The sequence below is a fragment of the Mesocricetus auratus genome, unplaced genomic scaffold (assembly GCF_017639785.1).
Source record: "Mesocricetus auratus isolate SY011 unplaced genomic scaffold, BCM_Maur_2.0 Super-Scaffold_100008, whole genome shotgun sequence".
Lineage (NCBI taxonomy): Eukaryota > Metazoa > Chordata > Mammalia > Rodentia > Cricetidae > Mesocricetus > Mesocricetus auratus.
The window spans coordinates 4,546,214-4,560,179 of NW_024429192.1; the positions used below are offsets into that span (position 1 = coordinate 4,546,214).

At 48.6% G+C, this 13,966-nt stretch overlaps 2 long non-coding RNA genes across 2 annotated transcripts; one reads left to right on the plus strand and one right to left on the minus strand.

Moving 5' to 3' along the window:
• The first annotated feature begins 9,031 nt into the window (after positions 1-9,031).
• LOC110341597 lies at positions 9,032-12,332 on the plus strand. Its single transcript, XR_002383565.1, has 3 exons — positions 9,032-9,964; positions 10,830-10,992; positions 12,224-12,332. It is a non-coding gene; the product is annotated as an uncharacterized LOC110341597 (long non-coding RNA).
• Positions 12,109-13,893, minus strand: LOC121141879. The gene is made up of 2 exons (XR_005878805.1): positions 13,746-13,893; positions 12,109-13,523 (listed from the first exon to the last, which is right to left on the minus strand). It is a non-coding gene; the product is annotated as an uncharacterized LOC121141879 (long non-coding RNA).
• Between the last annotated feature and the right edge of the window lie 73 nt (positions 13,894-13,966).

Genomic DNA, 13,966 nt, shown 5'->3' on the forward strand with positions numbered 1-13,966 from the left:
GAAGGTTTCTAAAGTCAGCCTTGGGCCTGAAGGTTGCCCATGTTCATGGGAACTAACAACCCAGGTAACCAGAAGGCCATTCTCTGGTCATGTCACAAAGCCACTCACGCATAAGAATGTCTCTTTCAAAAGTTTCACCCTTGGGCTGTCAGGATGATTCAGTGGTTAAGGTCAGGTGTCACTAAGCCTGATGTCCCAAGTCTCTTACTTGAAACCCACATGGAGGAGAGGACTGACTCTTGCCAGCTATCCCCTGACCTGACCATCCTTTGTGAGTACCATGTGTGTACTCACACTCACACACACACACTCACACACACTCACACTCACACACTCACTCACACACTCACACGCACTCACACACACTCACACACTCACACACACACGCACACACACACTCCACACACTCACACACACTCACACACACACACACACTACACAAATGAAGGAATAAATCCACAGGCAAATATAAAATAATAAAGATGTGTCAACTTTTGGTCACATTCTACAGACTCCTGACTCACTAAACCTTCAGGCCCAATGTCGTGGGGACATTGTTTCTCCACATTGTGTCTCTGGAGTATTATTAACATTTAAAGTATCTTGTTTATATAAGCCTGGAAAGTGGAAGATGAAAGCAATTTAAACAAGTTTCTGTAGTGGTGTAATTCTCAGAAAGGAAGGAGAAGGCGCCCGCATCATTCGTGAATATCCAGGAAGCACACAGCAACTGTGGAGGAGGACCTGGGCTGAGAACCAGAAAGTCACAGCAGAGAGGAGTGGCAGGGGCTGTTTCTTAGCAGTGTTCCAGTGACCTAGTTCTAAGAATGTGCGTGTCTTAGAAGGGACTCTCTCATTCACATATAATTTAGGAGGATCTGCATGATAATGACTTAGTAACGCAAACTTTCTTTTCCATTGTGGAATCAATCATCTCAGGCCAGATCACCTAAGAAGGTGCCTCTTACCTCAGCTGAATAATTCCCTTTAAGAGAGTGCATGGCATGGTCATGTGTGTGCATACGTGTCCATATGTATGTGTAATATCTCGTGTGTGTGCATGCATGTGTGTATGTGAGTGAGTGCATGTGTGCATAAATGTGTGAGCATGTGTGTGTGTGCACGTGTGTGTGCATGTGTGTGTGTGTGTGTGTGTGTGTGTGTGTGTGTGTGTAGGGTCTTTCTTGCTCCTGGTGTCTAAAGACAGGGTCTCTCACAGGAGTGTCACAGTGTCACAGTGCAGAAATCTGGGTTCCTCCTGTCACTACTCTTCTCTAGATTTCAGATTGTAGGCTTGAGTCACCGCATCGGCCTGTGACATGGGATCTGTGGATGGGAATGTGTGTCCTCACACCCACTTCCCCCCTTCAGTACCCCCTCTTCCGCTACCGTTTAATCGTCTATTTCTCCCCACTGTGCCTACCTTACATTTTTGATAGGCTCAAGCTGAGTCTCTAGGTTCTCAACCTAATTTAGGTGTCTGCCCTACGTGGAAGGCAGGATGGAAGCTGTTGCTGCTGTGTCATTACAGTCGGTCAGGAAGATGCTCACTCATCTGAGGCTTGTTGGTCAAGAATCCAGACTTTAGACTAGATGCTGGGAAACAAGCCAAGTGATCCCTCTGGTCTGGGGGGTCCTCATGTCTTAAGTGGGGAATTGCAATATGTGACATATCTACCTCCTAGGTGTGTCACGATCTTTTATTGAGAAGTATCTGTCTATCTGTCTGTCTATCATCTGTCTGTCTGTCTGTCTATCCATCATCTCTATCTACCAATCTATCATCTGTCTGTCCATCCATCCATCCATCTTGATGTATAGACACACGCACATCCATACTATAAAGTAAAGTGCATCTGGTTACTGTTGCTGCACTAGATCCCAATTCTGATTTTTTAAAATTTCTGCTGAGACTGAAGAGAAAGCCATGGTATAATTGTCAGTGACCCATGTGACACTCACAGAGATGAATACTATCTGCTTTAGTGACCCTAGGAGCTTGTTTCTGGATTGGTGGTCACACTTTGAAAGTAAATATTAATGAGAACAGCCAGTTAGCTGAAGGGTCGTTGCAAGCAGATTTACTATTTTGAGAGTTTCTCACCAGCCAGGCAATCTCTTTCCAAGTTATCCACAGGATTTTTTTAAAGCACATTGTGCTCCATCTGTGAATGGGAACCCAAACAACCCTGCTCATCCTAAGGCCGCCTGGCAACTTGGGCAATAAATATTTCTGTCTTTGTTTTGGACCCCATTGAAGCCATCAGACATGTTTGATTTAGGCCCCACTCTCTCAGAACAAACGATGGCCACACTTCCCCTTCCTCTTTCTGCTATCATGTTTTTCCAAGAACACAGGCTCCCCCTGTTCCCAGTGCTAACTTGTCCATCTCTCTGGGAAGTCTTGTGTCTCACGTGAACAGAGCAGATGGGCTTATGAGAAAAGGCGAGTTCTGCCCTGGGTAATATTTGCCAATTCATACATTCCTTGGGGGGGCCCAGACATCTGGCAAACCCACACCCAGGGTTTGCCCTGAGCTGGGCAGTCGGGTTGCTTGTAAGAACTTGACATTCTTTCCCCTGAGGAGGATGCTAAACTGATAATCCCTAGCATTGTGTTTTCTTAATTTGGAACCCCTTGAGTCCTTGGGATGGATGAGACTCTATGCTGGAGCCCTTATCACAGGAGCTTGTGTGCAAGGGAATGAATCGTTTACAATTTGGATAATGACTCACGGGTAGAGGCCAGAGAAGCTGGGACTGTTTCACAGGAGCGGTGTAGCAACATTGCTTGAGTTTTGAGGCACTAACTGGAATCGGGTGGAATTTCTGCTTTCCCATCGCAGCTCAGACGGGGAATTGATTTTTCAAGTTCACGAGGGATTGCTTGGATAGCATATCTAGACATTCCAAGGGGGACACTGGGCATCATGTTGTTCACACAGATCCTGGGGCTTGTGAATGGTGCAGGGGGCCTCTGGCTTTCTCAGACCACTGCCGTCCATCCCCCTGTCCCACACTGGAACACGGTTGAACGTTCTCCTGTTTAGACACGCACTTCCTTTAATGAGGCCTGCAACTGGACTGTGCATCTTGCCTTTCTTAGAAATGTTAACTTCTTTCGCGTCTTTCATTTTTATCTCTTATATCTGTCTCTTCCTGTCATAGCCAGAAGCATGATAACAGGATGAGGCAACTCTTCAGCCTCTTTCCTTGGGTAAAGTCTAAGACAAAATCAGCTCAACCCATCTGCTGTCTCTGAGGCCTTTCTCGCTTTTCTCTGAGCTTACTAAAATGATTCCTTGATTTTTAAAAGCTAACAGATAGTCTCTCTCTGTGTGGATTCCTCTTGGTCTTTATGAGAAGACATACAGACACACTGCTGACATACCATTTCAGCTTTATATTTTGGCTAATTAGTTTGGTATCCTGTGATATTCCCCCCCCACTTTCTATTTGTTGTTGTGGAAATGGCACTGGCCTTGTGTCTTAGGTGCCACTTACCCCGTGGCATTAATTTCCCTCTCACAGTAGGAAGTGAATGAAACCTCCGAAAGTGATGGATTTCAGTTTTATTTCAGAAGGACGAGGAGTGCGAAATCAGACCAAAGGCATCCGTGTCCTGAATGCCCGCTCAGCTGAGAGGAACCCACACTGGGTTCCGCCTCCGGAGGATAGCACTGAAGGAGGGACACGCTGGAAATGTGTACTTAGGACAGTACCCTGTTGTCACATCCCTGATGCTCCTGTGGTGACTGAGAGATGGAGAACTGAAGTCCCCATCACATGTCACTGAGGTCATCCAGCAGCCCTAGTTCCTCAAACAGCTTGGGAAGCGCTCCCCTTGTTAGAAACACAAACAACAGAAGAAAGTCCTGTCTGGTAGAGAAAGCCAGCCTGCCGCGTCCCCCTGGTCCTGCTAGTCAAGGGGACAGACACTACCCCGCATGGAGGTCTCTGGGTAGAGATGTCCCTGAGCTTCTGTAAGTGGGGCAAAAGTCTCCTTGTGCTCCGTCACTTCCAGTACCAGCTAGGTGAGAAAATCCCTTTGCCAAATGTTGCACTTCTGGAGAAAATTACAATAGGGTAACAGTGTTTTGCTTCTAAGCTTATCGTTCAATTCCTTTCAGTTAGAATCTTAATCGCAAATCAGATTTTTTTAAACTAAGTTTCCATGTCCAGTTCCCATCGCTGTGCCTGGGTGTGCATGCGCACGCACGCGAATGAACATGCGTGGTATGCACGTGAAGGTCCGAGGACAGCGTCGTGTGCTGGTCCTCACATCCCGCCTTGTCTGAGACAGGATCTTCCAGAGGTTTCCCCGTTTCTGCTGCTCCTCTCTGCAGTGGAATGCTGCGATGGCTACAGAACATGACGCCACGTCTGACTCTCACGTGGGTTCTTTCCAAGGATCCAGACTCAGTCCCTCATGTTTGTGTGTTGAGTTGTACCCACGGAGTCATCTCCCCAGACCCTCAGATGCCCTTCCCACTGGGCATTATAAACACATGCAAAAAAAAGAATGATCCTAAGTTACAGCTAGTACGCACTTGTATTCGGTCATGTGAGTTGTGTCCCCTAGCTAAGCCCTTACATTTCTATTACTATTCTTATGAAACCCTGGGTGTAGAAAAATGACAAAAAATATATTTTAGAATCCTTAATCAGAGTTCTCTACACGCTAGCTTATTGGAAAGTATGCGATATTACGATGTTTTTCTGCATGATCTCAAAACCGTAGATACTTTTCTTTATAATTACAAGCTGTCACGTTTTGAAAAATAATTCTCAGGGGGAGATTTAGATAAGTCAAGCTCACCATGAATTCCAAGACGCTCTCATTTCCAGAGAGCATTTTTGCGTGAGAAGCGAGTGCCAGGGACTCCAGACATTTTGTGACCCAGAGAAGTGGACATGGTCCTCCCGTGAGTTCAGGTGCCAGGAAGATGCTGTCTCAGAGGGAGGCATGTCCGTTTACCCACCTGCACACCCCCAGACGTTGTGAAATGTCAGTACCTCTGACAGCCGACTTCCCGCCCGGGTTTCCAGGAAATGTTTGTGTTCTCTGAGGAGAACAGACACTTTATGATCTCAGCCCCTCTCTCTTCCCCTTTTCTCTTCCCCAGCTGCCTTCTCCCTCTGAAAAAAGCCCCGTGCTCAGCAGCCTCCGTGTGGCTCTCCTCCTGATGTCTTCCGATGACGTCTTCTGCAGGTGTCTCACTGTTCCACTTTGGGAGCCTGAGAAGTCCCGTTTATGGGTGGGATGCTTTCAGTTGAAGCCCCAAAGGTGGGCGTGTAACATCTCTGTGCTCCTTCTCCCACGGTGATGGGCAAACAGCTTCAGGAGGTGTGTTGGTGGGCAACCGAGAGCATATTCCTAAGTGCTGGTCCCAGCGTAGCTAGTCACAAGGAGGCCCGGGGGCTTCTCTGTGGGCAGATCCCTCTGTTCTTCTGGGATGTTCATGGGTTAGGAAAGAGCAAGAGGATTCTGGAAATGGGTGGTTGAAAGCAAGTCTCTGAAAAGATGGTATAGTTGCTTAGTTGCGTCCGTGTGGGTAGTTTGGAAAAATCATATGAAATAAAGATGGTTAGTTACTGATAGGAGATTTGATTATCCAGCTAGAGGTTTCCTTTTTGATAGTATGTTTCCACTTTGGAAAGTGTGTGTGTGTGTGTGTGTGTGTGTGTGAGAGAGAGAGAGAGAGAGAGAGAGAGAGAGAGAGAGAGAGAGAGAGAGAGGGAGGGAGGGAGGGAGGGAGGGAGGGAGGGAGCACACAGAAGGTAGATAATCCTTGTTTGAATTATGGGAAATAAATTGCTTTCAAATTTTCTTTCCTTTCTCCCTCCCTTCTTTCCTTCCTTGCAAGGCAGGGTCTCATGTAACCTAGGTTGTCCCCAAACTCTTTCTGTAGCTGCAGATTACCTTGGAGGGACCTCCTGCCTGCACCTCCCAAGTGCTAGGATTACAGACTCGCATCACTCTGCCTGGATCCTGTGCTGCTGGGAATGGAGGCCAAAGCTCCATGTCTGCTGGGCCAGCACTGTAGCAAGCGACACGTCCCCCGGCCCGTTTTGTTCCCCTATAGTGCTACATGGACGGTCTGCTGAGATCTGTAATCTACAGGCCACCTGTGGAGTCTTGCCAGGTTCTTCATAGACCTTCAAGTAGTTACTGGAAGGGACTCACTCTTCCATGTGTCTGAGGGCCTCTGGCTCTGGGTCAGATCAGGCTCAAGATGCAGGTCCCAGGCATTTCATCTTACAGGGTTCTTTACACAATCTGTGAATAGTTTACTATGTTTCCAGGTTTAGTGAGGTGTGCGTGTGTGTGTGTGTGTGTGTGTGTGTGTGTGTGTGTGTGTGTTTTAGAGTGTGTGTGTATATTTATGTATGAGTGTGGTTTAGTATGTGTGTGTTTTAGTGTATGTATGCATGTGTACATGTTTTAGAGTGTGTGTATATGGTTTAGTATGTGTGTGTGTTTTAGAGTGTGTATATGTGGTTCAATATGTGTGTGTGTTAGAGTATGTGTGTGTTTTAGAGTGTGTGTGTATATGTGTGTATGTGGTTTAGTATGTATGTATTTTAGTGTGTATATGCATAGGTGTGTGTGTTTTAGAGTGTGTGTATGTGGTTTAGTATGTGTGTGTGTTTTAGAGTGGTGTGTGTGTGTTGGTTAGGGGTGCAGAGGTCACTGTTGGTTGTCATTCTCAGTCCTTTCCTCAGTGTTAGGCTAGGATGGCTGGCTAGGGAGCTTCTGGGGTTGGCCTGCCTCCTCCTGAGAGAGGCCCCTGTGCCAAAGACAAGGGGTGCTGGGGATCTGAACTCAGGTCCTCATACCTGCCCAGCAAGCCCTTTACAAGGCAGCCCTCTCTCTGACTCTGCTTGCTGTGACTTACATGGGTATAACTCTTTGATAGTCGTGTGCGCCTGGCCATGTTCTACTGAGACAGGTCGGTGTCAGGGCCACGTGTCTCAAGGACTGAACCCCTTTCTGAGGAGGAGCCAAGACTGTCAACAGCATTCGTGAGGGTAGAACAGATCCTCAGAGAGAGACACAGCAGCGGGAGCCTCACATCGGCTTGGGTCTCCAGGTGCATCTTGTGCTGGAAGACGGGGCCTGTGTGACAGACAGTATTGCTCCATTTAGATAGGCTGCCCTGACGCTTCCACACCGCATTTGACTCATGGTTACTTGGGGAGGGGCTTTCGAAATAGTCTTTTGTACAGATCTAGAATTTCCAAACTTTGAAAGTACAGTGCTTGCGAAATCTTAAATATTTGTGATTCCTGGAAGGCCAGGATGGTTGCTTTTGGTACTGCAAAACAAGACAGGACTGGCCTTGTGGGGCATTTCAACCGGGACTGATACGTATTCTACAAGAGGATGGGGAGAGCAGAGACAGAGAGGAAATGTTTGTTTTATACACACACGAGCAAGAGATACAGTATCTGTGAATATTTGATTGTTTTATGAGAAGAATATGTGTTTTGGAAGTTAGAGGAAAATGAATGACTTACATTTGAGAGACATTCCGTGCGTTCAGAGTGAGAGGTTTCTGTCCACATGATGGAGAGAATTATGAGTAGTGACAGCCACGCTCCAGTGGCCTCACAAACCTTCCTTTGCTTCCCTGTTGTAAAAGCCATCTATCACTCAGCAGCCATCACTGTGACATCTGAGGACCAGTGATCCTAGTTCCAGGGGCATCTATGATGGCTGACCCAGAAGACAGATTCCTCTATTGCCATTAGCATTCCTTCTAGCTTGGGTTACCAAGCCTTGAGTGGGGGCACATTCAAAATAAAAGCACATCCATCGTTTGTCAACGCTTACTGTTATTGTAGACTAGATCTAGGAGCCTGCTCCTTGGAAAAGGGAACTGTCACATTTAAGAGAACCCGAATCTCAGTGGTTCTTACACTGTATTCATGTGGAGGGCGGGGCCCTTGTTCTTGACACTGTCTGGAAGAGCTCAAGGTCACCACCAGCCACTATGAGATATTGCCATCCTCCCAGCCATCCCCAAGGGCATTCATGGTGGCTGGAAGTAGCTGGGTCTGAGACAATTTGGGAATATTATATTTGACCTTGATACCCTGTTTCCAAGGCAAAGTGGATCAGAGATGTTCATTGGTTACAGTTTAAGAGGTTCTGTTTACAGAAGCTCACAGGTCTGATACTGGGGATGCTTAGTACTCACTGTATGTGACTGCTTGGGCACCTCCTGGTGTTTAGTTGATGACTCATTTATGTACCGCCTTTTGGTCAGACACAGGAAGAATATGCTTCCCACATTTTGTCTCATTTGGTCTTGAGAGAACAGTATGATTTGGTTTTGAGAAGCAAGAATTGGCCGGGCAGTGGTGGCGCATGCCTTTAATCCCAGCACTCGGGAGGCAGAGGCAGGCAGATCTCTGTGAGTTCGAGGCCAGGCTGGACTGACAGCCTCCAAAACAATACAGAGAAACCCTGTCTCGTAAAACCAAAAAAAAAAAAAAAACTAAAAGAGAAGCAAGAATTATGGTCAGGTATGATGGTATGTGCCCAAATCCCCAACACTTAAAAGGCTGAGGTAGGAGGGTCCCTAGTTTGAGGTTAACCTGGGCTACATGACAAAATCTCTAAAAATGATGACAGTATTGGTGGGGTGGGCTAAAAATCTGAAAATAATTAACTTTGTAAGTCATATACTCAAACAGAAAGCTTCTCCCAATGTCTGAGCTCTGGCCTTGTCCAAACCGCCCTCATTTCTCGGCCCCTCAGCGCGGTCACCATGCGGAGGCACATGCGGGTCGCTGTGATTTACACTGACTCACAATGAGACAGAGTGGACTCAGGGATCAGCCATGCTGTGTTCCATTATCAAGAAGAAAGCTGTTTAGTCTCCGTGACACTCTCCCAACTTGGTCACACTCATAGCTGGAAACCAGTATCGGCTGGGAAACATTGTGATGATGCATTCAGTGCTGTGATATGGAGAATATCTGGTGCCCGGTTGTTCCTAACATCTGGGATGCTCACTGTGTGTTCAGCTAAGCACGAAGCAGTGAGATGGTGTCGCGGGCTGGGTAACGGAAACCGCACAAGGAGCTTAGAAGGACGTGTGGAGAATGGAGGAGTCCACTGGATAGATAGCACCTTGATCTCGCTTGGTCCCAGTTAGACTCAGCAGGTCACAAGAGAGAACAAAGGACGTATAAATGGGAAAGGGTGGAGAGAGGAGGCCAATTAGAATGCATCATGTACATACATGAAATTGTCAGAGAGCAAATTTAATTAAAGAAAAGACGAATATGAGAGCCTTGAAGGAAGGAGGTTAATTGCCCCAGGGGCTTGGGGTAAGGTGTCAGAACCATGCTTGTGTTTCCAGTGTTAACTGTTCAGAGGCACGAGCAGCAGGGGAGGGAGGCCGGGGTCCTTAACGCACAGCATCGCTGGGTGTGAGCCGTTCACTCTCGTTCCTTGAACCAGTTATGCCCTTTGCAGAGTACACTGCTACTTTCCTGGGATCTCTTTGGGGAAGAACAGTCCATGTCAGCTCTCTCCTCTTTTCAGGCTTGAACAGCCCAACTTCTTATAGAACCCAGAACCAGAGGCCCAGGGATGGCCTTACCCACCATAGTCTGGGCCCCCCCCCACATCGATCGCTAATTGGGAAACCGCCTTACAGATGGATCTCATGGAGACATTTCCTCAGCTGAGGCTCCTTCCTCTCCGATGACTCTGGCTTGTCTCGAGTCGACACACAAAACCAGCCCGCACAGAAGAGTTTACCAGGCTCCCAGTCTGAGCGTACAGTCCGTGAGGCACGGAAGGCGGGTGGCAGCAGTGGGGGGCATCTGGTCGCATTAGACCCTCAGTCAGGACGCAGAGAGAGGCGGATGCTGATGTCCAGCCCCTGTCACCGATTTTCTTCAGTTCAGGACAGCAGTGCGTGGGATGTTGTCACCCATATCTAGAGTGAGTCTTCTTACCTTGTCAACCCAACCTAAGACAGTCCCTCACAGACGTATCCAAGGCTTTGTCCCCTAGGTGATCCTAGGTCCTGGAAGGCTGACGACCAATTTTAACCATCGTATTGAGGAAGGGTGAGCCCAGGCCAGGGAGTCCATAGCCAAGTGAGCTTTGATGATGGCGTGTCAGGCGGTGGTCTACGCTACAGGAAAAAATTATGAAGCTGAATAGCGTATGTCCGGGGTGCCCGAGCCCGAGGGCCAGTTACAGGCAAGACAGTGGTGAGAAGAGGCTTCGGGAAGGAGGGGACGTCAGAGGAGATGTGAACAACTCAGCAAAGGATGCAGTCCTGAAAGCTGGCAGGGCCACATTGAGGTGGGCTCCCGAGAGGCACCTCAGCGGAGCAGAGGGAAGGTAGACCAGACGCGGGGACACGGCAGGACAAGGAGATGTTTCCGACGGGCTTCTCGTCTCCAGCTCCCAGCCCTAACGTCCACCCTGTGAAACATACACAGATAATAGATTGTGTACGGCGTGTGTGCATGTGTGTGCCTGTGTGCATAGACAGACCTTGACGCTGGCCTCAGGCACGTACAAGAAGCTCGTGTGTACTCTAGAGCTGGGCTGATTATGTGAAGAGGCCTTAGGATGAATTTGGGGACAATAGACAGTGGGCAAGCACATCATTCACCACGACTGGCTCCATTGCCAAGACTGCCAGTCTGTCCTGACGCCTCCCTCCACTGTACATCCTCGACAACTCACTGAGGACCAACTCTCCATGAGTGGTTGTGGGGGGAGCCGCAGCCTTGGCCTCCGTGAGCCCATCCTCAGAGTCTCCTCTGATAGTCCTATGCCTGTGTCGTGCCAGGTGGAGAGGAGAGGCCAGGTACACCCTGTAAGTCAGGACAGGACAGAGACAGCCATGTGAACGATGCTGAAGTCTCTGAGTCAGAAGATGCCAACACTGAAGGGACGTCAGAAAGTCAGCACTCGGATCCGGATCACGTGTGTCTCAGGGATGGCTGCGGAAGGTCAGTCTTTAAGGAGGCAGGGGGGCAGAAACGTGTGTGTACAGAGAGCCCTCATGTGCCTCCATGCTGAGAATCACTGAGCTTTTGAGGCCAGTGAGGAAATACCCCAGAGTAAAATACGGCTGTGAAGATATAGGGAGAGAAGGGTGGCGAAGGTTGAAGGGAGGGAGGGAGGGAGGCAGAGTGAGAGAGAGAGAGAGAGGGAGAGAGAGAGAGAGAGGGAGAGAGAGAGAGAGAGAGAGAGAGAGAGAGAGAGAGAGAGAGAGAGAGAGAGAGAGAGAGAGAGAGAGAGAGAGAGAGAGAGAGAGAGAGAGAGAGAGAGAGAGAGAATAGCACTGAGTGATGGAGAGAAAGGAGTGATTCTCGATTATCCCGGGGCTTCAGAGGAGGGGTGTGAAACTCAGTGGAAGGCTGGGAGTCTGGAAGAGTTAGAAATCACAATAACTTTATATTCTTTCACAGACAAATGAGAGAATGTATTTTCTTCCCATAGCAGCCAGTGGCTTCCTGGGGTTTCGTCTATATGTATTATCCATACAAGTGACATGTGACATTCAAGGGTGGCTTCTCCCCACTTGCCACTTGAGTGCTGCTACTTCATGGCTTACTTCAGGATGCCCTCTGTGTCCTTCCTTGGCTGGGGACAACTCTAGCTACATAGGATGCCCATGGGGCTGTAAGCAAGAAAGAACTTAGAGATCTGGGGAGATGCCTCAGGTTTTAAAATGCTCGTCTCATAAGTGCAAGGGCCGTAGTCTCATCCCCAAAGCCCACATCAAAAGCAATGGGGAGGTGGAGAGCAGTGGACCCCCTCTGGCTCTCTGGCCAGCCTCCTTAGTGAGCCCCAGATCAATGAGAGACCTTGCCTCAAAAAGTAAAGCAGACAGCATCGAAAGCAGTTCCCTGGATTCCATATGCATGAAGTGAACAGAGAGAGAGAGAGAGAGAGAGAGAGAGAGAGAGAGAGAGAGAGAGAGAGAGACAGAGAGACAGAGAGAGACAGAGAGAGAGAGAGAGAGGAGGGGGAGGGAGGGAGGGAGGGGAGAGAGAGAGCTTGCCTGATGCTTTGTAGTACTTCATGTTTGCAAACGTCTTCAAAAACTCCTCAGTTTATTATTTTACTTTAATTGTCTCAAAGCCCAAGCACAGGGCCGTGTTGACTTTGTCACGGCTGTGTTATAATTGAGCATGTTTATTGTTGGTGACTGCTCTTACTGTGTTTACCTTGTAGGTCAGGCTTTATCACGAGCATGAACATGTAGGAGAAGAACAGCAGGCACTTTCACACTGGGATGTATATCCGCGGATAAGGAGGGCCTGATGGGGGCCGTGTGTTCTCCCTGGCAAGGATGTAAGTTAACCTGCAGGAAATGAATAGCAAAAGGAGTGTGCTCATATGTCCGAAGTCAGTGACTCACTTGCCACATTCGTGGCCTGCTGCTCTGTCTAAAACTGAATTCCCTCGAGTGCAATAAAAATACCACACCCCTGATATGAAGGTTGGAAGGCGCCGAGGTTAACGTGTGTTAATTTAGATTATCCACAGGAGTCCAAGCACTGCTGTGCACAGATTTGCCAGAGGTCACGCCGGCCAAGTTATCGTTTCCTTAACCTTCGTGACCTGTAAGTTGGGTTTGCCCCAGCTTCCGCTTATAATCTTGGATCTGGGCAAAGTCAGTTTTCAGTGAGGTTCCCTCGCTGAGCTGTGTCTAAGGGTCCAGGATGAAGAAGCCAGAGGATAATGGGAAACTGGTGGGCGGGTCGTGTTTTCTTTGGTTCGGGCCCGAGAAGGAAGACAATATCACAGCATGGGCACCTCCTCTCCTTCCAACTCAGCCCTCATCTCTGCTCCTATTCTCCAAGACGGGTTATGTGGGCAGCCTGGTGTGCCGGTTGCCACGATCTTTTCTTTGCCATTTCCGAACTTAATCACCATGGCATCATGCGGTCATTACGCACGCCGAAGTGTCTTAGTCTCAGCCGTGCTGTTACACTGGACCTGACATTCTTTTTCTTGGGACATACATGACCCTGCGCACCGCAGGGTGTTCAGCTGTGTCCTTGATCTTCACCCGCTAGCTGCTAATGGCATTCTCCTTCGAGGGTTTTGCTGTGTTTTTGTACATGTGCGGGGACATGCGTGCGTGCGTGCGTGTGTGTGTGTGTGTGTGTGTGTGTGTGCGTGTGTGAGAGCGGGCGTGCACGTGTGTGCGCGTGGACGCCTGATGCTCACAGTGGGAGTTTCTCTGCACCGCTCTCCTCCTCATTCACTGAGGCAGGTCTCTCACTTGGTCCCAGAGCTGGCTCATACCGCTGGCCTCACCAGCCAGCGTGCCCCTGGAATCTCCCGTCTCTGCCTACCGAGAGCTGGGAGTACAGCAAGCAAGGCTGTCATGCCTGCGCGGAACTTACACGGGGGCTGAAGACTCGAACCCTTGTCCTTGCTTGTGTGGTTTGCCTGCTGGGCCATCTCGCCTGCCATCCTGCAGGTTTTCACAGGCAGATTCATCACTTCCAGGTGTTCCAAATGCCTATGCGGGAACAACAACAACAAAAAGTGAAGGCTTCATTTTACCTTTAATTTTAATTTCTGGAAGACAAGAATCACGTTGTACACCCTTCTAGATCTTATTTCTTCTAATGCAAAAATCATGGCACCAACAAAAACATGACAAAATTTTCATCATATTTAATGTCTTTGGATGGCTGGTTAATACTGTGTGAGGGTGGCGGGCATCCCAAGCTTATCCTACCATTCTTTCATCACAGGCTTTTGCATAGGTTTTAGTCCTTCGCCTCCAAAATGCTAGGCTGCAGCCAGCGTCGTGGTAGCTGAGCCCTCAGAGACTCCCGGAAACAGAACCGTGTCAAGGCTGTTGTTCATTTAAAAAGATAATTAGCAGACCATCTGATGTTAGCATTCAGAGGGAGCTGTAATTCCCGCTTAAATTGAGGAAGACTGGTCAGGTGCTGA